This window comes from Microtus pennsylvanicus, chromosome 5, assembly GCF_037038515.1.
Source record: "Microtus pennsylvanicus isolate mMicPen1 chromosome 5, mMicPen1.hap1, whole genome shotgun sequence".
In the NCBI taxonomy this organism is placed as follows: Eukaryota; Metazoa; Chordata; class Mammalia; order Rodentia; family Cricetidae; genus Microtus; species Microtus pennsylvanicus.
The window spans coordinates 29,746,949-29,770,688 of NC_134583.1; the positions used below are offsets into that span (position 1 = coordinate 29,746,949).

The following is a 23,740-nucleotide window of genomic DNA, read 5'->3' on the forward strand; positions in this document are numbered from 1 at the left end:
CTAAACAAACAGGCAAATATCTAATAAAAATGGCAGCTTTAAGAACTATACCCTCCTCTATCCCTACCTGAGACTGTGAGCTGCATCAAGATGAACCTGGTGCACTTTCCCACTAGAGGGAAGGACTATTCACAGGATGCTGGGACATTGTATGGGTGGCTTCAGATCTTAGCTCCTGTATTCAGCTGTTCTGATGGTAATTTCTTGCTGGACCTCCTTCCCACATACTGTGTCCATAATCTGTAAGTTTTTAGAGCTGGATTTCCAACACTGGTAAATAAGAATGACTTGATACTGTTTGGTTAATTATAATAAGCATAGCACAGTCATTTGGAGCATACTACATAATTTGAACTCTGGAGGAATTGGAGATTGAGGGAATTTATACAAACATTGAAGAAGTCATTGCAAGGGCCAGTATGTTAGACTTTTTTTTGCTGTGATAAATACCCCAGATAATAACTTTGTAACGGCGTAAATGGATGCAGACAGATTGTAAAAATATATACAGCTTTTAATGGGGAAATAGACTTACAGAACCACTATTCCTGCGGAGACCAGGAAAGCAGAAGAAGTGGCTGGGAACACGCTTGCCAAATTTATAGGCAAACATTAGCCCGAGGCAAACACGCCCCCTAAGGGGCAGGACTTATCCCTACATCTCCCTTTTTTTTTGTCTAAATAAGACAGAACTAAACCAAATACAACTATATACAATAATAACAAATAATAAATATAACAAACAATATTAAGAATCAAAAGTTTTGCTAAACATTCTATCTCAAGGAGTCTAAATGATGTAGAGAGTAACTACAATTATATAATCTTCAACTCCATCAAAGATCTGAGAAGGGAATAAATATTACTTAACAAACGAAATATATCCAAAATGTGCAACAATTGACAGAGACAACTGACTACCTGGGCAATCACCCAAAGTCTCATTTGCAATGTTGAGTCAACCAACTTTGGCTAAGGCCTAACATAACTGACATACCATTATTCAAGGCAAGGAACTTTCTTAGAACTATCCTACCCTGTCTTGGCAGGATAAGACAATCTTGTTTCATTGTCAGAAGTTGAGGTATGGGCTTTTCTTAACCCAATGGCCAGTTCTGCCAAGAAGACAAGCTCCCAGTAGAGTGTCTTTGGTGCTCAACATTCTCTCGGGAATAGAGCGGTGTTGCCAGGAGCAATCGTGTCTCACTATCACGAAACTCTGAGTTATATTAAAGGCCATTTTCTAAAGCTCTTTGAAGAGGTTGAAGATTATCTATCTATACTGAGTATAATCTCTATATATCTAAAGAAGCTGATTAGTCTAATTATAAATGACAAACTTAGATGACTATTAATATATAAGTCTCAATATCTATCTAACTTAAAGACTAAGAAAATAAACAACTGTGTAACAAATGAGGATAATGATCTCCAAATATAAACACTATACAAATATACATTGCAATATGGTAAATATATATCAATACACAAACATTATATAAGTATCTTAATCAGAGGTAGAAATGTACACTGCAATATGGTATATATATATATATATATATATATATATATATATATATATATATATATATATATGGACCTTCTCCAGCCAGGCCTCTCACTTCTCACCTCCACTTAATAATGCCATCAAAGTATGAGTTCATCATATGAGATCATCGACCAGGTCAGAGCTCTCATGCTCAGTCGCTTCCCCAAGGCCTGGCAGCTGACAAACAGGCTTTGACACATGCGCTTTTGCTGGTGATTGTCTCAAATTGACAGTGCTCCAAGGCTATTACCACACTTTGACACTGAGAGTCTGACTTCATAGAAAGAGGGTGACCAGATGCTCCTTTGAGCCTCTCAGTCCTTCACAATTCATGTCTTCTTTCTAGTTTATGCCTTTGTCTAAAGTCGATGTGACAGAGGGTATAACAATTTTCAATGAATTGTTCTAGCAAAGGGTTTAGTTTGAGGATGGTTGTCTCTATTTTTATTCATTTGGGCTGACGTGATGTCAGTTCTATGAACGCTTGTAGCTGTTGTGTGAAGTGAGGGCAATCTTATGTTCAGTTTGCGTGGTTCATTTAAATTTACATAGTTGAGTCAATAATAAAGGCTGTGTTTATTTTTATTTTTCCCCAGGGAAGGCAACAGTGGCAGCCCATTAAGGTCCTGAGACTTTTTTTCTGCTTGTGTTTGTATAAACACTCATTTGAGGAGATTGCTAAACCCCTCTCAGGCAACATACATTCACATTTATGACCAACCACATTGTGGTTTAAATGAGAATGACCACCATAGGCTCATGGGGAATGACATTATTTGAAAGGATTAAGACAGGTGGCCTTGTTGGAAGAAATGTGTCACTGGTGATGAGATTTGAGATTTCAAATGCTCTAACAAGGTCAGCAGCTCACTCTCATCCTACTGCCTGCAGAACTGGATATAAAACTTTTGGCTCCTTCCCTAGCACCACATCTGCCTGCAGGCCATCATGCTTCCTGCCTTGGCAATAATGGACTAAACCTCCGAACTTGTGAGCCAGTCTCAAGTGCTTTCCTTTAAAAGAGTTCCCCATGGTCATGGTGTCTCTTCACAGTAATAGAAACTCTAAGACAGGCTGGGGCATTTCTATGATAGGACTGGTCAAGCTTTTGTTTGGAGAAATGTGGACTTCTGGACTCTGGATTGGGAAAGCACTTGAATGCCTTAAGCCAGAAATAATGGGCCATACTAGTAGGAGCATGGATGCTTCTAGATAATGGTGTTGAGGGTGATTTTAACTATGGGGGCTTGGCTCAAGAGGTTTCAGAGGAGAAGAATATTTGTGACCTACACTTGTGATATTTTGGTGAAAAATGTCGCTGCTTTCTGTCCTTGTCCCCAAATCTCTGCCTGAGGCTAAATTGAAGAGTTGTGGATTAACAGCTTTGGCAGCAGAGATTTACAGACAGCCTAGCATTGATTGTGTTGCTTAGTTATTATTGGCCACACTTATGTAGATTGATAATGAAAAGGGATAAGTTGATTAAGGAAAAACACAAAATGTACAGTTTGAGGAGTAAAGGGTCACTAGGGAGTATTAAGAAGCTAAATCCCATGTTCAAAGAGAGAAACAGATTAAAGAAAAGTCTGAGACTAAATTAAATAGAGTAGTGACCTCAGGGCAAGACCCTGCCCAGCTGAGCTTCCAGTGTTTGAAAAGAAATTAAAGAAAGATTTCAGGCCAAGAGTGGTGGTGCAGACACTTAATGCCAGTACTTGGGAAGCAGACAGAGGTGGCTCTATGAGTTTAAGGCCAGCCTGGTGTACACAGAGAGTTCCGGGACAGCCAAGTGTAGGCAGTGAAGGAAACGCATCAAAAGCAGAAAGCTGGTGAAAATTATTTAATGAAGGTGCCATGTTCTAGTCCCAGAAAGCAGCAGAACTTGGAAGCTTTAGTTGTGTGGCTCTGGTTCTAGAGTCAAGAAGACCAGAAAGGGGTTATAGTATCTCCCTCTATGATTAAGAGTGGTGGCTGAGACCAGGTGTGTGACAGAGTTGTCCCTTCGTGGAGGTCCAGGGAGGTTACTGTGTGAAAGTGTGAGAGTAAAGCCTGGGTTGCGTTGGATACCCCAAAATGTTGGGGATGCCAGAGCCTTGGGATACTTGCCAAGGAAAGCTGCTGACAGGTCATGGAATCAGCCCAAGAGAGAGAAGTGTGTTACATACAACAAAGCCGAAAGGGGTTGGAGACCTGAAGACCACTTTGATATCAGACAAGGAGATGCAGAGTTGAAGTTTCCCTGCCTAGATTTTGGTATTTCTGTATTTTCTCACTATGCCCTCTTTCCTCTCTTTAGAGATGGTAATGTGTATTCTGTGCCATTGTATGTTGGAAAAAAGTGATTTGTTTTTTGATTTGATTTTACACGGGTTAAATAAAGAGATTGCCATAATATGAGGAGAAACTTAACTTTTTAACTTTTAAACACTGTGATAGACTATGGGAAATTTTGAAATTTGACTAAATGCATTTTGCTACAAAGCTTATGGGGACCAGGGAGTGGCCTGAATGAAAATGACCCCCATAGGTTCATAGGGAGTGGCATTATTTGGAAGGATTTGGACTTGAGGCCTTGATGAAGAAAGCATGTCTGTTGTTGGATTTTTCTTTTTTACTCTTGTTACTCTTTTAGGGGCCCATCACCCAGCTCCCAAATAAATACACACATGGAGGCCTATTATTACTTATAAATGCCCAGCCTTAGCTTGGCTTGTTTCTTGACAGCTTTTCTTGAATTATCCCATCTATCTTTTGCTTCTGGGCTTTTTCTTTTTCTTACTTTTATATATCCTACCTTCACTCATACTCAGTGGCCGGCTGGAAACTGACCTCCGATGTCCTCCTCTTTTTGTTCTATCTTGCTCCTTCTTCTCCTCCCAGTTTTCTCCTCTCTGTACTCTCTGTCTGCCAGTCCCGCCTTTCTTCTGCTCCCTCTATTGGCTCTTCAGCTCTTTTAAGATTTATTTATTAATTTATTAAAATTTTCCACCTCCTCCCTTCCTTCCATTTCCCTCCCCCTCCCCCTCCAGTCCTAAGAGAAGTCAGGGTGCTCTGCCCTGTGGGAAGTCCAAGGCCCTCCCTCCACCATCCAGGTCTAGGAAGGTGAGCATCCAAACAGACTAGGCTCCCAAAAAGCCAGTACATGCAGTAGAATCAAAACCCAGTGCCATTATCATTGGCTTCTCTGTCAGCCTCCACCATCAGCCACATTCAGAGAGTCCGGTTTGATCACATGCTCGTTCAGTCTCAGTCCAGCTGGCCTTGGTGAGCTCCCATTAGATCAATCATACCATCTCAGTGGGTGGATGCACCCCTCGCGGTCCTGACTTCCTTGCTCATGTTCTCCCTCCTTCTGTTCTTCATCTGGACCCTGGGAGCTCAGTCCAGTGCTCCAATATGGGTCTCTGTCTCTATCTCCATCCATCACCAGATGAAGGTTCTATGGTGATATGCAAGATATTTATGAGTGTGGCTATGGGAGAAGGTCAGTTTAGGCACCCTCTCCTCTGCTGCACAAGGAACTAGCTTGAGACATCCCCTTGAACACCTGGGAACCCCTCTAAAGCCAAGTCTCTTGCTAATCTTAAAATGGCTCCCTTAATTAAGATATCTTTGTCCCTGCTCCCATATCCACCCTTCCTCCATCTCAACCGTCCCATTCCCCCCAAATCTCCCCAATCCTCCCCTTCTCCCTTCTCTCTCCCTATCTCCCCTTCCCCCATCCCACCCCCACCCCCATGCTCCCAACTTTTGCCTGGCAATCTTGTCTACTTCCAATATCCAGGAGGATAAATATGTTTTTCTTTAGGGTCACCTTATTATTTAGGTTCTTTAGGATCACAAATTATAGGCTCAATGTCTTTTGTTTATGGCTAGAATCCACTAATGAGTCAGTACATACCATATTCATCTTTTTGGGTCTGGGTTATCTCACTCAGTAAAGTGTTTTCTATTTCCATCCATTTGCATGCAAAATTTAAGATTATTTTTTTACTGCTGAGTAGTGTAACATGGAGGGTCCTGTTTGTTTGTTGGGGTTTTTGTCCCACCTGGTACCCCACAACTGTTTAGCCCCAAAGAAAATCACACATAGGTCTCCATAAATTATAAGCTAATTGGCCCATCAGTTCTAGCCTCTCACTGGCTAACTCTCACATTTTTTGGTTAACCCATTTTTTTTAATCTATGTTAGCCACGTGGCTCAGTACCTTTTTCAGTGAGGCAGATCTCATTCTGCTGCTTTGGTGGCCTGGGCAGGAGTGGAAGGAATCAACTTCCTTCTTCACAAAACAAAATTCTCCTGTTCTCATTACATCATTTCTATTTCCTGTCTGGTTTTCCTGCCTATACTTCCTGCCTGGCCAATCAGCGTTTATTTATAACATGATTGACAGAATACAGACAATTCTTCCACACCAGAGTAGAAATCTAATGTATATATGTGCCACACCTTCTTTATCCATTCTTCCATTGAGGGGCACCTAGGTTGTTTCCAGGTTCTGGTTATTACAAATAGTGCTGCTATGAACATAGTTGAACAAATGCTTTTGTAGTATAATTGGGCATCTCTTGGGTATATTCCCAAGAGTGGAGTTGCTGGATCCTGAGGTAGGCTGACTCCCAGTTTCCTGAGAAACGGCCACACTGATTTCCAAAGTGGCTGCACAAGTTTGCATTCCCACCAGGAATGGATGAATGTTCCTCTTACTCCACATCACAGGTGTTTTTGATTTTAGCCATTCTGAGAGGTGTAGGATGGTATCTTAAAGTTGTTTTGATTTGCATTTCCCTGATCGCTAAGGAGGTTGAGCATGACCTTAAGTATCTTTTGGCCATTTGTACTTCTTCTGTTGAGAATTCTCTGTTCAGTTCTGTACCCCATTTTTTTAATTGTGTTATTCAGAATATTAATGTCTAGTTTCTTGAGTCCTTTATATATTTTGGACATCAGGCCTTTGTCTGAATCGAGGCTGGTGAAAATCTTCTCCCATTTAGTAGGTTGCCTTTTTGTCTTAATGACAGTGTCCCTTGCTTTACAGAAGCTTCTCAGTTTCAGGAGGTCCTATTTATTCATTGTTGATCTTATTGTCTATGCTACTGGGGTTATACATAGGAAGTGATCTCCTGTGCCCATGTGTTGCAGACTACTTCCCACTTTCTCTTCTATCAGGTTCAGTGTGGTCAGATTTATATTGAGGTCTTTAATCCATTTGGACTTGAGTTTTGTGCATGGTGATAGATATGGATCTATTTTTATTCTTCTACAGGTTGACATCCAGTTATGCCAGCACCATTTGTTGAAGATGCTTTCTTCCTTCCATTGTATAATTTTAGCATCTTTGTCAGAAATCAGGTGTTCATAGGTTTGTGGATTAATATTATTTCCTTCTAGATAGCTGTGAGGTTTATGACTTGCCAGCCTTGTCATTTTCCACTTTAAACTCTAATAATCCTTCTCAAGCTTCTGCTTTAGTCCATTCTTTGTCCTGGACTTTCTGTTCTTGTGTGTTCTTGAATTCTTATGTTAATGAGATTAAGACCCCCAAAGAGGGCATGCTAACTTACAAGGTATCATGCGATGGCTCTGCTGGAAATGCCCAATATTCCTAGTCACATTTTTCTGCCTTTTAATATTTTAATTGGAAAAAATAAACCTATTCCTGCAACACTAGCCAGTACAATATTATTCTCATTCTACCAAGATGAAAGTAATCTGTAAAAAAAAAAAAATCAATGGACAAACTGCTTATTCCAAATGACTTCTCGGAAATTTGTTTTAAGGAATTGTGGTATAACAGGGAGCTCAAGGCATTGAGAAAGAAGTAGTGAGAAGCAGTCTACAGGGCTGAAATGCTTACACTGCATGGGAGGTGAGCAGTGTATCATAAATATAAGTCCTGGCATAAGAGGCGAACACTCAGGTACCATGAAGGCTGCTTTCAGAGATTCCTAGAAAACCAGACCATCGAAAATCACACGTGTGTGCATTCAGTGGGAATTCAGAGTCAGCGTGCAGTGAAGAGTTTGTAACTAGCGTTACTTGTTACTCCATCCAATTCAAATGAGAACTCCAAGCAGAAAGGAGATGCTCTGTTCAGCTATAAAAAGCCTTGGAACACTTATTTTTATTTATGTGTGTATGTGTGTATATGTATGGGTGCCCACAAAGGACATCAGATTCCCTGGATCTGGAGTTATAGGGGTTATCTACCTGATATGGAGGCTGGGAATAGGAAAACTTGGTTCCTCTGGACACTTTTAACCACCTCATTTTCCTGAGTTTTAAATCATACAACTAGAGTGGGTTGTAAAGACAGAGCCATATGCTCTGTCTTTTTACCTACAGAAGTCAGCAAATTTATTGTCTTTCAAATCTTAAGAAAGAGACTTTCAGTCATATGTAAACATTGAATTTGGTTGTCAGGGTTTCCATGCTGGGCTTTAAAACCAGGCATTCAGAAATAGTTTTACTTTGTATCTCTCAAATATCATAAGTCAATACTTTGAATTCTCTGCACATTTTCTTCAATTTGTTAGTCTGTCACATAAAAAGTTTATTGTAATCCTAAAAAGTAGATTGAAATTAAATATTTCTGGATCTTGAAGGCTGCCAGTGGGTTATGAGACCAATGGGAGAAAATAGTCCAATTTGTGGCTCGACATTAGCACATAAATATTAATGAGTTCAAACCATCTCCAGGATGTTAAGCATAAGAAATATTTGGGATTGTTTTAAAAATACATCCTATTGTGAAGATTCCAGAACAAAACTCTCTGAACTGCTAATGAAAACCAGGCAGACAGTCTCCTCATGTGACCTATGTCACAGCATGGACTGCCTAGAGAAGACAGTGCCATTTTGTTCCTAATTATGGCTTTCTGGAAATCAGACTTAAAACTAGAGGCATATCCCCAGTGATTTGGTTTTTATATATATGGACAAATGGACTACAACTAGACATTAAATCCAATAGTGGCCCAAAGCTGTATCCTAGTCATTGCAAGATCAGTAGGTAGACCAGAACACTGAAGGTATTTGGAACTGAGTTTTGCAATTAGCAGTGCTCTTGGAAGAAGGACAAGAAGATATCAATGCTGAAACCCTGAAATATTGCCTTCTTCATCTCTCTATCCACTTCCAAATGATACAAGAATCCTTCCAGTAGTTCCTTTTCTCCCAGAATGTACCCATCATAACAGAGAAAAAATGGCATTTGATTTCTTATACTGACAGAACATGAGTTAAACGATGACTAAATTAAGACTCACTATAAAGTTTTGTGAAAAGTAAGAGATTTTCTAAGTATCCCTTACAAAGCTGCAAGAGGTGGAGCTGCCTGGGTCAGGAAAAGTTGTTGTTGCAGTTGGAGAGGAGATTTTCTGCTACCAGTTGGGGAAGGATTCAAGGGGGATATGCCTGGAAAGAGAAAAATGGGGCATGACATAGAAATGGCTGCGTAGAGGTGAACTAAATGTATGAGAAGGTGTGGGATAGCATCTGTCCTGGGTAGTTTTTTTCTCAAATTGACACATACTATAGTCATTTGGAAAGACGGAACTTCAACTGAGAAAATGCCCCTACCATGTTGGCCTATGGGGAAGTCTGTGGGGGCATTTTCTTGATTAATAGTTGATATAGTAGGGCCCATTGCAACATGGACAGGGCCACCCCTGGGTTGGTGGTCCTGAGTTATATAGGAAAAGAGTCTGAGAAAGTCATAAGGAGCAAGCTAGTAAACAGCATTCCTCTATGGTCTCTGTTTTAGTTTCTATCTCCAAGTTCTTGCCTTGAGCTCTTGCTCTGACCTTTATTCATGAGAGACTATAATTGGAACATGTACCTGAAATGAGCCTTTTCCTCAGCCGTATGCTTTTGATCATGTTGTTTTATCACAGCCGTGGAAACTGAAACCAATATAGAAATTAGTATCGGGAATTGGGTATTGTTGCAACAGATCATGTTTTTGGTAGGATTGTGGAAGGACTTGGAGATATTGGGCTAGAAAAGCCATTGTTCATTCATAGCTTAATGAACATTTTTGGGACTTAGAAAATAATTTTGCAGATGATGGTAGCATGGCTTTTGAAATTTCAGAGGGAAGTTTTAAGACTCCTTTAAAAACTTAATTGGGTTCATTCTGTATTTTGAATTGAGAATCTGTGGTTCTGGTCAACTAGAGGTGTAAAATCAATTGTTATGAACAAATGCCCAGAGACACGAGAAATGAAACTTCTGTTTTGTTGGGGTAATCAATAATGATAAGTTGGGGTTTAAGAGCCAACTGTGATTAATAAGAGACCAGCATTATTGAAGCAAAATATTCTAGGAAATGTTTCCTCAGGGTCATCACACAGAAGTATGGTCCAGAGGTGGTCAACACTGTACCTTGTTCTGGCAGCTGAATTTGGCAATATTTAAGAGTCATCCAGGTGGTACTGGTTTTTAAGTATGAAGTGGTCATCGAGAACAGCTGAATCTTTGAACAAGGCGAGACCATGAAATGGTATTGGTGAAAGTGCAGCTTCAGTTGCAGTAAAACCCTCAGGATTGAAGAGTCATGGAGAAAAGTTGGGCCTTGGAATGATATGGCGGTCAGAGTCCCTAAAGAGAGCCCAGGAGAGACTACTGGTGCAGCTGTGTAGTGGAGCTGGTCTGAGCCTGTGTCCTGTGGGTGGCAGGGTTGGAGATGAAGAGTTGTTTATGCCTTTTGAAGCTCAGAGGATGAGGAGTGGACCCCAAGTGTCAAACACTGAACTTCTTACACCGTTGAATTTGAAGCATTTTTGGGATTAATGGTTGATATGGGAGATCCTATCCCACTGTGGGCAGGGACTGAAGCAGAAGACATGATAAATGCTGCTTACTGCTGTGCTCCTCATGGCTGGTTCAGCCTGCTTTCTTATTAAAATTCAGGATCATCTGCTCAAGGTGGCACTGCCCACATCAAGCGGGGTCCTCTCACATCAATCTCTAACTAAATAAATGCCCCCCCAGGCTTGCCTGTAAGCTAATCAGTTGTTACTCTCTCCTCTTAGATAACTATAACCTGCATCAATTTGACCAAAATGCCCAGCTGGGGCAGCACTTCTTCACGGGGAGCAAGTCAGCAAGCATTACACTAGCAATTTAGCCACATAAGACATGCAAGTTATTAACCCATTTTTTATTATATTAATGTGTTAAAATGTATCTATCCCTTTATTAATGGATGTTTATGTCATGTACATGTTTTTACTGTTAAGAAGTGAAACAATTTTTACACCTGCTCAACTTTCCAAACAACTATGTAACTATATATAGGAACAGATGGGTTGTATAATTGCTAGTGTAATGTTGTATTATGGTATGATTTACTTACATTTTTAGATATACTAAAATGATGTTGTTCATTTTATTGGCATATGTATGTATGTGTTAAATTTACGATACCAGAAATGACTTATAAGCCAGAAAATTCAGCATAGAATGAAGGAACACACGTAAGAGTTTGACCCAAATAGATTTTGTCAAAGTGGTTTTATCCATATTTGCTTCAACCAGTTATAGGAGAATTTACTTTGTATAACATAGACCTGTGATAGTTTGAGAAATTTGCCATCCTAATATGTGTGAAGGGATATTTTATTGTGGTTCTATTTAGGGAAGAGTTTATATGTATAGTAAGGCATGGCTATTCTGATAATAAGTAAACTGTCCCCTTAAATATATAAACCAGTTATTTACCTATTGAATATTGTTTTAATTATTATTGGCTTATAGGTATTATTAATATATGATCTAGACATTACATTAATTCTTCAAACATGTGGTTTCTTTCTTGCTCTTAATTATAACCTGTATGTTTTAACTCACATATAATATGTGTTATGTGTATATAATAATGACATTAATTTTATGTCATTTTTACAAGATTATAGTTTAATGTATTCAATATTAGTGGTTTTTTATTTTGGGCTCTTGCTTTTTTGTGATATAAGACATATTTCATGCAAAAATATCATAAAATATTTTCATTCAAAATGTATGATCTGCTCTCTTTTCTTCACAAATAGGCCTGAAATCTACCTGATTTTGTCATTGTTGATATTTTATTTGTACATGTAATCAAAATGTCCATTGATTTATTTTTCCTGTGGAAGATCAATTATTTTAGTGCCATTAAATTAGTCTTTTTCACTTCTGGCTTTGAGAGGCCCCTTTGTTAATTGTCAAGTGTTCTTGTGTGTGTTAACATGTGGGCTCTCTGGTCTGCTCCACTGGTTCATTTTCTATCTTTGGGTCAACAGTAAAATAACTTTATTATTGTTGTTGTCTTATTTGTTTTATTTATTTACTTATATTTTGTAAAGAAGTTTTTGAGATTTTTAAAATTTTTTTATATGTACAGGTTTCTTGCCTACATGTTTATCTGTGTGCGTGTGTATCTGTGTGTGTGTGTGTGTAGTGCCCACAAGAAATTCCCTGAAACTAGAGTTACAGTTGGTTGTTAGCTGCTATGTGGGTGCTTGGAATTGAACCTAGGTCCCTTGAAAGAGCAGTCAGTGCTCCTACATGCTGAGCTATCTCTCCAGCTCTGTGATTTTATTTATTTTTATTTACCGCCTGAGTGTTTGCTTACATGTATGTCTGTGTACTGTGTGCATGCAGTGCCTATGAAGGCTGGAATAGGGCATTGGATTACCTGGATCTGGGGTTACAGAAGGTTGTAAGCACCATGGGCGTTCTGGGAAGTGAGCCCAGGTCTTCTGGAAGAGCAGCCATCCCTCCAGTATTAACTATTGCTCTCTAGTAGGTCTGTATATTGTATTGGGGAATTTTTAAAAATATTTTTGTAAACTTGTATCCTAGGTAATTATTTTCTTTTAAATATAATTTAAATTAATGCTATCTAAAGTTTTTGCTACCTCAACATTCTTTTAAAGTTTTATACTTCTTTTAAAGTTTCATTAATTGTGAAAAAATTATCCATTATATTTTTAAAGTATGATTTCCCAGCTTTCTTTATTTATATGCTTGCTCTCATTAAACAATAATTGAATTCTGCATTATACAAATGATATTTAAAATTTAGAAATCATATTTAGCTATCTTCAATGAAGTGTTTCCCAATGTCAAGGGAGGATATTTTGAAAGTTTTCTAATGTTGATAAACCTTTTTGAATTCATTTTTCTAGTACTACATTTATTTTTGAGCATTTAACGAGCATAGCATTTGGTATTACTGGGGAATTAATTTTTTCTTTTGAAACAGGATTCAGTATGTACTCCTAACTATCCTGGAATTCTTTGTGTAGCTCAGGTCACCTATGTTTGTCTCCTGAGTGCTAGGATGGAAGGCATGTGCCATCCTGTCTGGACTATAATGATAGTTTTTATAACTGGTGACTTTTTCCTTGGGAAGTATCTGTTCCCTTATAGATTTAAATCCTGATTGTGGCCCTTTTAGTGATCTGTTCTTATGGGAATTATTCATGGTGCAGACTGCGAATATATTCTACAGGACATATTTTGCTTTTTCAAGGCACTCCAGGATTAGTGTGGGTTTCAAGACATTTTTAAACTAGTGAGTAAGGTTGGAGAATTCCTTGGTCACACATGAATGGCGTAAATTTAACCCCCACTCCACATCGGAACAGTCCCATCATTATATATTTGAACAGAAACCTCTTTCACTCTGGTCCAGACCTTCACAAAGACAGGCAAGACATCTTGTATCTCTCTGTGTATTTTTCTTCTGTGGCATTTTCTATTTTCCGCTTTGTCTCACATACATTAAGAAGAGCAGGCCTACTCATTCTTTTCCAAAACTTTATTTCTTGTCCTTTAATAAACAATAAAATTGTGGTGCTCAAGTCAGCATTCATGCAGAACTATCTGAGGAGGCTGCTTTAGGGCCTTGTCTGCTGCACTGTTAGAATTTAGGCTTTTCTGCCTTGCTTTGGTCAATGGTTTTCTCGCAAAACTCTGCTGTTCTATCTCTGAGTATTTTAAAGTGGGAACCAATTATGTCTGCCACCTTGCTGGCACAAATGTCAGTATTAAACTTTTGCTCAAGAATTGGACTTTGGGTGCAATTAGAGCTCCAGACAATTTACTTGTCTATAGGAAGTTATCACCTGGCTCCCTTAAATGTCAACTGAGTATAACTTCTGCCATTAAGTGGAAGAAAAGCAGCCCTCTTTATTTCTTTACAAATACACATTATAATGATGTCAGTAACTTTTGCTAGGTTAAATCATTCTGAGGTTTAAATATTTCCTTCTGAATAAATGAAACATTACTTACTTACCATCCCCGCCATGTGTGCATGCAGGTCCACACATCACAATGCACAGTCAGAGAACAACCCCAAGTGTCATTTGGTCTACCCTTTCTGCTTTGTACAAGAGAGAATCTTTCATTTGACCCTGATCCAGGCTAACTGTTCCATGAGCTACAGATCAGAGATTCCTATTTCTCCCTCCTATCTTGCTATAGGAGCATTGGGGTTATAGACATGCGTGTTACCATGTCAAACTTTTTAATGTAGGTTCTGTTGCATCTGAACTCGAGTCCTCATAAAGAACATATTGGTGATTTGCTCATTAACAAGCTGACTGAAATTTTGTGTCTTTTTAGTTTTTGAAACTCTAGAACTAAAAGAAAAGATTGAAGGAAGGGAGCTGTTTGAGATTTTTATGGACATGTATTCATGTATTGGAGTGATTTGTGAGGATGAATGAGCTGGGAATATTCTTTTCAAAGGTTCCACCCTGAGCGTCCCACATAGAATGAGAGTGTTCACAGACTCTACACTCTCTTATTGTAACTCCAAGTTGAACAAATCCTTAATATCATAGTTTTTAGGTATTCATAATTAAAATTTAACATTTGAATTAAGTTTATAGCCTAAAATAATGCATCTTGACTCTCATAACCAAAGCGGCGGTAGCAAAAGAAGGCTTTTACACAGATACCCAGAACCTAAGATCCAAAATGAATGATTCATCTTTTGAAAGTATTTAAAATTGGACATGATGATTTAACCATTATCACAGCCGAGCTCCTCCTAGTAATTCTTTATTTGTACTATTTCTATTGTGCTATGCATTCAAAACCTTAACTGTTTATTTATTATTTATTCTTCCCTCTCTCTCTCTCTCTCTCTCTCTCTCTCTCTCTCTCTCTCTCTCTCTCTCTCTCTCACACACACACACACACACACACACACACACACACACACACACACACACAATCTTAATTTAGCAGACCAAAATAAGAATTGATCAAATTATGATGATATTTTGCAATTCAGATTTTCTTAGTCCTGTTATCTCTATCTGTTTTTCTCTATGCCCATGGCTTTTCTGCTTTCATTGATAGATTTTTTTTTTATTACACATATGTACTTTTTAAAGAACTGAGTAAGCTAAGTTAAATAAGTATTTTTATAATGATGACTTAAATTCCTAAAATATTCATATTGTTAAAGAGTACATGATAATGACCACACTACTCTAGAAGGGTTGAATCTGTGAATAAGGGTTGAAAGCCACAGGAAGCAAGGTGGGAACATATGTTGGCATTTCAGGTCCTTAGATGCTTCTTGTAGCATCCTATCACTACAGTGAGGTTTTCCCAAGAGACTTGGAGATTGAGAAAAGTCTTTATCCAAGGGGTAAAGACTAAATATATAAATATAGGATTCAGAACTACTTAAAAGGCATAGCAAAAAAGAGATTTACTATCTTATAGTCATCCACCACCACTGGATGTTAAATTCTTTCTACTCTGTGTTCTGTGATGATTCTTGAGCCCTGGGAATAGCTGGTCTAGTTTAGGGTTGAGCATTCCATAAACGCTTAGAGCCACTGGCATTTGTTAGGTGCCAGGAGAGGAGGAATAGATTTTCTCTAAGAATGTAGTCCCTGGTAAGTCAACCACTCTCCAGTGGAAGACTATAGGTACAATAATATTTGGGTAGGCAAAATTGATCTTGGTGTGTTTAAAAAAGACATAAAGTTGGGTGGGAATAGGAGGGGAAGAGTTGGGAGTAAGAAGAGTAAATAAGGTCAAAACACATACGAAACTTTCAAAATATATATAATTATGTAAACATGTAAAGTTCAAGCTTGAAAATGAGTTATTTTTCCCATTGTCCAAGAAAAACTGTCAAATTGGAGGAACTGTTGTTTCTTGAGATCAGGTATTTCCCATTTTCTTTAATGGTTGATGGTTAAAAATGTTTCAGAACCTTGAGGGGTGCGCCCACCAACTGAGATGGTGGGGCTGATCTAATGGGAGCTCACCAAAGCAAGCTGGACTGGGACTGATGGAGCACGTGATCAAACCGGACTTTCTGAACTTGGCGGACAAGGAAGGCTGACTGAGAAGCCAACGACAATGGCACTGGGTTTTGATCCTACTGCATATACTGGCTTTGTGGGAGCCTAGTCTGTTAGGAGGCTTACTTTCCTATACCTGGATGGAGGGGGGAGGGCCTTGGACTTCCCACAGGGCAGGGAACCCTGACTGCTCTTTGAACTGTAGAGGGAGGGAGAGGGGGGAGGGAAATGGGAGGAGGGGAGGAGGTAGAAATTTTTAAGTAAAAATAAATTTAAAAAATGTGAAAAACATCTTTGTCAAGTGAAAAAAGGTGGACACACTCTTTGGATCACCTAATATTCTTTGAATGTGAGTATTCTCTGATTTATGGTGGTCACCATCTAGGACCTGCTATATCAGCAGACCAGAAACAGGACTGTCAAAAGCAGACCAGCCTGCAGTTGTGGATACATTCTCAGGCATTATTAGCATATCTCTCCACATATAATAAATACCTTCAAATTTTTCTCCTTTTCAGTTTCTGTTTAGCTATCTTTCTTTTAAAAAATTAATTTATTTATTATGTATACAGTGTTTCACCAGCATGTATGCCTGCAGACCAGAAGAGGGCACCAGATCTAATTATGGATGGTTGTGAGCCACCATGTCATTGCTGGGACTTGAACTCAGGACCTTTGGAAGAGCAGCCAGTGCTCTTAACCTCTGAGCCATCTTACCAGTCCCCTGTTTAGCTATCTTTCTTAACTTCCTATCCAGAACTTGCTCTTCTCATCTCTGGTTACAAGTTTTCATTTCCCATTCCTATTCATTGGAATTGCTATACATATTTACATATAGCTAACTATTTTTCTCCTCTTTGGATTGCTTCCCCTCCTTGATTTGCACAATTCTGCACTTTATTTGAGGGGGGTATATTTTTGTTGACTTTCTGTCCCTTCCTTTGAATGCACGTGGAATAGTCAGACCTACTGCTGTGTGCGTCCTTACAACGCTTTAATGGAATAATTTAAAATTGTAGTTCAAGATGGAGCTATAGGTCACACAGAAAGAAAAAAGTGAGACACTCTTACTCATTTGTGAAATCTAAAGAAGGTGACCTCATAGAAACCAAAAGAGTAATTATCAGGAACTGGAGAAGTAAGGAAGTGTTGATCAAAGGATACAAGCTTCCAGGTTAATAACTTCTGAACCCTTTGTAAAATATGTTAGCTGTGCTTCATGGTGTATTATGTACTTGAAATTTGCTAAGACAGTAGATCTTATGTGTTATCACACATAAGAAAACTAGCCTAGTGATGGAAAGTGATTGATATGCTAATTATCACAAGTATAGAAGATTGGTCTAGAAGGCCTTTATTCTAGTGAGTTGACACTCTTACTTATCAAATGAAGAGATAAAAGTCAAAATTACTTAGTGGTTTTTGAAGAGTCAGACTTTGAGTTGAGCTAGATTAAAAGTTCCTTTATCTGATGAAAGGAAGCTTCCAATAGAAATAAAGTTAATTACAGGTAAATAAGGAACAATTTGTACTTCTTGCATTTGGGAGGATTTATTTCTCCTGATGATACATGGGTATTATTGCCCAGGTGTAGCTAGCTTTAGCATGGAGAAACCATAGGGGGATTTTATCACAGTGTGGTTTTCTTATAAATATCCAGAAAGCCTGACAAGGTTAGGAATGACAGGTTCCTGGGAACTCAGTGTCATATGTTCACAGAGTTTCTACTTGTATTTCTGTGGCTGTTCAGATTCAGAAGGTGTTAGTGAGCCAATAGTAACTGCTGTGGCCATCTAATGGATACGAATTAAACAAGGATTTAGACCATGATAATTTTACAACTAAATAGCTTCAGAAATTAATTAGTTCGCATTTATTGGAATTAAATATCTACAAAATTTCCACTTCTATACAGCATGAAAAGGGTTATCTAAAATTGATGATCATGAAACAAGACTTATGGCTTATGATTCTGCACAAAATACTTTGAAAGTAAAAGTGTCAAGCAGTTAAACAAATTGTGTTTCTTCTTTAAAAGCTCAAGTAAGAGAACACCTACATGAGACTGTAAATTAGATTAGCACATGACTTTGAGAACATCCTCAAATGACAAGTATATTTTGTGTTCTACAGGCTTGTTTTTCACTTACAACAAAGCAAAAATCCAATTTTCAGTCAAAGAAAATTAAACCTATTAATTTGATTCAGGCTTTCATGATTTTATGGAGAAGTGAGAGGCTTTGGAAAATTTCTCCTTGGTGTCATAACAAATTTTCTTTGTTTTCCTTTGTGTATTTTGGGGGTGTTGAGTGTAATATCATAGTCAACAAGGAAGTCTTCTGGGGATCTCTGCTAAGCTGCAGTGAGTCATAGGAACACAGACTGCAGGAGCATCCAAAGGTGATCCGCTTCTAGCTCTTGCTCCAACAGCACATCAGAAACATGGTTCATTTGGTTGCTAAAATTTGAACGAAAGAAGAAATCCATCACTCTACAGTATTAAGAACTGAATACGTAGAAGGTTATGTGTTGAAACTAGCATATTTGTGTTAACATTAGGTAAGATTGTTTTACCTCAGTTTACACAATTAGTACAAGTTATGTAGCTCTATTTTTTTATATTTGTGATTTATTTGTCCTGCACACACAGTCTTTAAACACAACCCTTTCTTCTCAGGTCTTGCTCAAATCAGGTAAGACAGCTTCTTCTACTAACATGTAGAAAGAAAGATTCATTCTTGAATTTTGAGCCATCCAACACCCATTCTCTAGAATCTGAGGATTTTCCAGCATAATCTTTAATATTCTTGTTTTTTCTCTCAATTCTTAATATGTGGTATTTTATTTTATTCTCTACAATAAGCCTGTTCCTTGGTTCTTAAGCAAAATTTTCTAGCAATTGTTTTGAGAACTTCTTTCTACAATGTCTTAGTTTTTTGACATCCAGTGACAGTACTAACAACCCAAGGAAACAGAACATCATTGCTCCCATTGAATAACAGTGACAGTCTTAGCAGTAGAATGCTTTCACTTGTTTCAGGGTCTGAGCCAGTGCATACACACCGAGGAGTCTACCACTTAAAAACAGACTAACCAAAGGCTCTTGATTATTCTTATGGATGGAGAACTCGAAATTACTTTTGCTTTTTAAGTAGTTCATAAAATAACCCAGGTAAAGTTCCAACAAACAAAATTTTTGGAATCCTATTCTACAAATAGATTATGACACTTTGTAGTTATTTTAGAATATGGCTTAAGAAGACATAGGATAAGACATGATTGTGAATCAAGACGGTCCTGCAGAACAAGGTAGTTCCCCACATGGCCCATCAGCATTTGGTATGGAACAGGGACCTGTGCACTGGTGCTGGGGATTTTACAAAACAGATATCCTTTGAAGGAAAGATATTCATCTTTAGGTTCTAGAAAACACCATATTTTGTTTAAATCTGCCTAACTAAATGGCAAACACTCCATGAGACAGCAGATTGGAAGAAAAGCCTCTTGTGTTTTCTACCCTGCACAACTTAGTTACTTTTGTAAGACTGTGATCCAAGTTGTGGATTAAGTGAGATGATTGCAACATTAACATCCTGGAGTCTTTCAAGAGACTCATTTCTTTTTCCTTTGTACTCTAGCTTGCACACAGCACAGAAAAGAGCACTCATCAGCATTCCCTAAGGTAATCTGATCAGCAGGGAACAGAAAATAATGGAAAGTAAGTCTTGTCTTTTCTATTTTAAATAGTGATGCTCATATTTGTTACTCAGAAAGTCCAGAGATCTGGAGTTTGTAATGTAGACATACTTAACTATCTATGACGGGTTCTAGGCATATTGAACTATTTTTGATAGATTCTAGACTATTGAAGTCTCTGTGCTAGCTTCTGGAGACCATGGCAAAGAATTAAGATTTACACAGACCACAGAGATTTATGAAAGAAACCAGGAAGAGAAATCTTCTTTTAGAACAATTCATTGTATAACAGAAAATCTCCTGAAAATGCCTCACAGCACTTGATTTACAGATCAAAGTCAAATTTGGCATGTTTTAAGGTATGGTTTTAGAAACGCTTCAAAAATCACTTTCAGTTCCCAAATAAGGAGAAAAGTAATTTTTCTTTAGTTATTATTATAACCAAGCTAGTATATTATGCATTATAATATTACATGTAATTATATATATATTAGATGAAATATGACATAAAAGTAGTAGAGTCCTGATACATGCATTGGTACAAATGAATGTTGACGATTTCACCAAGCTAAGTGAAAGAAGTCAGGCCCAAAAGGCCATAGTATTACATGATCTAATTTATATAAAATGTCCAGAACAGATAAATCCATGGGAGGACATAGACTAGTGATTGAAAGGGACTATGTAGGGGAGGAAGGAGTAAGAGGTGAGTACTATTAAATACTTATTATTTTGAAAATAAAAATGATTTGGAATTAGTGGTAATGGTAGCACATCCTTATGACATGATAAAAGCCCACTGATTTACACAGACAAAAGATTCAATAAGCTTCAGATATGACTCAGAGGGAGAGTGGTGTGGGAGTTCCTTCTGTACATGTGTTGCTTTTATTGGTTAATGAATAAAGCTGTTTTTGGCCAATGGCTTAACAGAATAAAGCCAGGCAGGAAATCTGAACAGAGATGTAGAGAGAGTAGGCAGAGTCAGTGAGATGCCATGTAGCGGCTGTAGGAGACAGACATGCCGGTGCCATGCCAGAACTTTACTGGTAAACGACAAGACTTGTGGTAAAATATAAAATAATGGAAATGGGTTACTTTAAAATATACGAGTTAGCTAGCAATACAGTTAAACTACTGGCCAAGCAATGATGTAGGTGGGTCATCTCTCTATCTGTTGCTTTCATTGGTTAATTAATAAAGAAACTGCTTGACCTGATAGGTCAGAACATAGGTGGGTGGAGTAGACAGAACAGAATGCTGGGAAGAAGGGAAGTGAGGCAGACGCCTCAGACAGACGCTATAGTTCTCCTCTCCAAGATGGACGCAGGTTAAGATCCTTCCTGGTAAGCCACCACCTCATGGTGCTATACTCATTAATAGAAATCGGTTAATCAAGATGTGAGAGTTAGCCAGTAAGAGGCTAGAGTTAATGGGCCAAGCAGTGTTTAAAAGAATACAGTTTCCGTGTAATTATTCTGGGGCTAAGCTAGCCGTGCGGGACCCGGGCGGGATGAAAAGCAGGCCTGCTCCCTCCTACTACAAAGCAGTGATTTAAATAATATAGTTTCTGTGTAAATATTTCTGATCTGGGCAGCTGGGAATGAAAAAACCAGCCTTTGACTATGGGAGAGTACATGCCTAGCATGTGTAAGGCCATCGGTTCAATCCCTGCCATTGGAGATTAATCCAGGACCAATAAAAATACTACCTTTTTACATTATAAACCAACCTTTTCACAGGGTCTTATTTTATCTTCTTAAATAAAAGATGAGCTGGAATTATTTTTTAGAGGTGGATTGGAGTAAACAGCTGAAATACAAGATAGATAGAAAAAAATAATATCACGAGGATAAAACACTGAGAGTCTGGAAAAGCTCTTTTAATGTAAAAACGTGTGTGTGTGTGTGTGTGTGTGAGTGTAGTGTGTGGTGTGTTTTTGCATTCCATGGTATGTGTGGAGATTAGAGGCCACTCTGTGGAGTGGGTTCTCTCTTTCTACCTTGATATGAGTAGTTCTGGGGATTGAACTGTGCTCATCAGTCTTGTGCAGTGAACAGCTCCACTACTCAACAGTCCCATCAGCTCTTTTGAAGCTCTTTCCGATGGTATCTTCCTAATGTCTTTAAATCAATGAATAATCTTTTTGCAATGACGATATTTTTTCTCATTAACAAAGCTATTTAATAAAGCTGCTAATTACCCCAAAAATGATTAGCTATCATTCCATCATTCCTATGTTTGTGTTTGGGCAAAAATATCTATAGTTGCTAAGTAAAGCTATTACTTATGGAGGAAGGAGTTACTTTCTTAAATAAATTGTAGTATTTTTCTTTTATATCTTTTTAATAGAAGAGGGACTACCAATGAAATGCACAGATGTTAAGCATACAGTTCAGTAAGTTTTGATTAATACAACCACTCATTGAAGAAATGCAGCTTTTCTTTCATCTTAGAAATTTCTCAATCACTTCTTCCCATGGGCAACTGTTGTTTGATTTCTTTACTGGAGATTTAATTTTACTGTTTGTGAATTTCACATAAATTGATAGAGTATATCTTTTTTAAGTCTGGTTTCTTCTACTCGACATAGTAATTTAGAGGTTTACTCAAGTTGTTGTTGTTCTTTGTCAACAGGCTTTTTTTGTTATTAATTTTGATTGATAATAAAATAATTATAATGATTATGATGTAAGATAATTATAATAATAATAAAACAATTTTTAGCTGCTTGTTCATTAAATTTATTATCTTTACAAAAAATTTCATAAAAATTGCTTTAGCTCTCAGCAGCCCATTTCTGAGCTCTGAGGAATCTTGCCTATTTTCTAGCAACCTGATCTTTGTTCTGGACAAGGAACATTTTGGGATGGTTCTACCTCTTCTTCACTTTTCTTTTGGTAGCAGCATGAGCTTCCTTACACATCTCTTCCATGTCTGGAGTTACATTGTTCCCTCTTTATTTGAGAGAATTGTTTCTTATGAGTATCTTCATTGTTTTCTATTAGGTGAAACCTGTATTTTACGATGTTCTGACCCACGGTGTGCTCACACTGTACTTCTGTGTTAAACTCCTTGCTTTCAAAATCGTAACCGGGGAATCATTTGGTACTATAAGGGATAGAAAGCCCCCATGCACAGCTCCCTTAAGGGCCCCAAAACTTTATTGCCAGTTGTAGTTCTGGAAAGACCTGCATCCAAATAGCAAGTGAAGGCACCAGGCTGACCATCAATGCTTTCCACATTGTATTCATCTCCAGTCACCTGCACTTGGCATTCATAGATCTTGTCCATACCAAACCCAGCAGCAGGCCACTACAATAGGTTATGGCACAGTTTAGCAGGCCAACTTTCACTCCTTATTTTGGCAATTTATGTGCATATGCTGTGCAGATTATCACATCCTTTCTAAATGGACATACTCAGTTTGCCCGATGATATCTCTCTTAGTTACATGAACTATCACCCTATACTTAGGTGTGTTGTACTGATTTTTGTCCTGGATTACCAATCATTTCCAGGCATAGTAGTTAGTTTTATTCTTGCACTGCCTTCTAAATCTCACTTGGTACCTCGTAAAGTAGGCTTTATTCTTGACAACTTTCACAAACCCCATCCTGCAGAACAGAAACTCACAATCGCAGTTCCACACAGACCTGCAGGCCCAGTGGTGCTAGGGGAAGAAGCAATTATAGCATTTTAAAATTAATAATATTTTATTGTTATTATGAATATACTGCGATTTTATTTTCTGCCCTCCTGTTGAGGGACATCTGAACATTAGATTTGGTAATTTTGAAAATTGCAGTTTTTTTGTTCTCGTACAAGTATTTTTGGTAACACATGTTTTCATTTATTGTGGTATTTACAGGAAAATAACAATGATTTTCCAAATGTTCTATCAATTCATACCTTTCCCACACTAAGTGACTCTTCTAGTGGCTTAGTATCTACAGTAATCCTTGTTTTGTTTTCTTTATTTTAGATAATCTAGTGGAAGTGAAATGATATTTAGTTATGGCTGGTATTAAAAGTTCTTTATGATACCTCTGGCTTTCCAAATTATATGCTCTCTCTTTGCTTTACTTTTCTTAGTAAGCTTCAAGAATAGGGTGGAATAAAAGTGTTAAACATGGCAAATGCAGGGCAAATCTCTTAGGCTTGAAGTTA

The 23,740-nt window shown here is 38.0% G+C and overlaps 1 pseudogene; it reads right to left on the reverse strand.

Annotated features, from left to right (window-relative positions):
- Window positions 1-22,349: 22,349 nt before the first annotated feature.
- LOC142850734 (large ribosomal subunit protein uL18 pseudogene) lies at window positions 22,350-23,186 on the reverse strand (annotated as a pseudogene).
- Window positions 23,187-23,740: the final 554 nt, after the last annotated feature.